Genomic DNA, 1855 nt, shown 5'->3' on the forward strand with positions numbered 1-1855 from the left:
ATTTGAGGCGGCGACTTCATCAACGGCATTCATAAGTCAGCGTCTCATTTGCAAGACAAACGCGCCAGTCGCATGAGTGAAGAACGGGCGGAAAAACGCTATTTCACTGCGGTGACGTGTTTTTTTTCGTGCTGCAGTTTGCGTTTGCCGCCTGCGGCTGGCCGTTTCTCTTAAATATAATACTTTTTTCATTATGTACTTTGTAAAAACAGCCAGTAGTGCGTTGCGGAGGATAAAGAATATATGCCTGCGAGTATTCCAATATTTTCTGTGTTCAAATATTGCGAAACAAGACGTGGAGCAATTCCAAAATGTTACTCAAGTAAATATGTGTTACAAGCTCGCGAGACGTTGAAAGATGGCATCGTGGCGTTCTCGGGCCAAAAGACGAGTGACTTAATTAGGGCTGCTCATGTTAATCAAACTTAAATATTTATCAGGAGGAATTCTTTTGTTGAGCCTTGACCTTTCTCCCCCCCGCACCCCCTCCGCCGGGCTCATTAATATGTTGCTGTGATTGCCGCGGTTGCTCTTGAACGCCGCCCGCCTGCCGGGGGCCGTTATTGATTTTGATTAAGCCGACATCGCGCTTTGTGCGAGGCTTATCAACACTCGAGTGTGTGCGATTGTTGGAGAAGCCCGAGGGGGGGGCTTCCAATGGCAACATCGCTGATGTTTGGGGGTGGGGGGGGCGCAGGTCCGTGCAGCGTCTCTTTGTTTGGCGGGTGTCAGCGCAGCGGTTTGCCTTGAACATCGGCATGGTCCATTTGCTTGCCTTGCGTTATTACTTCCGATGTTAGGCGCCGAGTGCCTGCGCGCAATGTAGCGCTAGTACGCTAATTGTAGTCAAGAAGCGCCTTCACTATCACAACCATCGGCAGACACGCATCCATGTCTCCAGCTTGTTATCCGTTGTGTTGCACACTGCAAAATTAATTTGGGTGTTAAAGATACCAGAACTTTTCTGCTAATGACATTGGCTTCAGGGTGATAAACATTCCTCAGCACTCAGGCGAAATTATCCCGGTGTGGCCCTTTAATGAAAAACCATTAATCATTTATTGTTTTTTTCTTCTTCTTCTTCCTTCTAAAACTTCTTTTGCCCAAGAGAGTTTGTGCGTAGACTTTTTTTTTTTTTTTTTAACCCCTCAGGTTAGTTTTGCTGGAAACTATCGCCTTGCAAGTTAACAATGCTCTGGATGGAATTTTGTAGGATTTTGAAAATGCCATAAATCTATTATCGTACTTCATAAAAATACACAGTAAATAGCATGTATCAGAGGATAAAGAATATATGCTTGTGAATATTCTTATACTGCCTGTCTACATGTGTTGCTTCACCCTCCAAATTATATAATGGACAAAGGGACGTCACGCCGCGCTGAGTGATGCTATTTGTCCGCTCGTTTTTCATTGTTTGTTAAAAAGCATGACATGTCGTACTTCCGTGTTTCCCTCGTAAATTTGCCTCTGTTCAATCATGACGTAAATGCAGGATGACGGCATCAACAAAAATAGACCCGCAGCAGCAAATTTTACCTTTCCCCAACAACAATAATAATATTTTTTGCACCGCCTGTGTTTGTGTGGGCGCTGTACTCATTTGTCATGTGTCACTGAGGTGTGTGTGTATGTGTGTGTGTGTGTGCACGTAAGGGAGGACGTGAAAACGTGGGCGGCCTGTAATCACCACACACAGGTCAGGAAGTGACCGCAAGCGCTTTGGAAGCGCCCACGTGCGCGCACGGTCACGCCGTTGAATAAAAGATTTCATGTTTAAGTGCTGACGTTTTGCATTTGAAATCAGCGCACAGGTTTCGGAGACGGTGGATCGGGCGGAAAAACGCAATTTCAC

The sequence above is a fragment of the Hippocampus comes genome, unplaced genomic scaffold (assembly GCF_001891065.2).
Source record: "Hippocampus comes isolate QL1 unplaced genomic scaffold, H_comes_QL1_v1.1 scaffold38, whole genome shotgun sequence".
NCBI classification, from domain to species: Eukaryota; Metazoa; Chordata; class Actinopteri; order Syngnathiformes; family Syngnathidae; genus Hippocampus; species Hippocampus comes.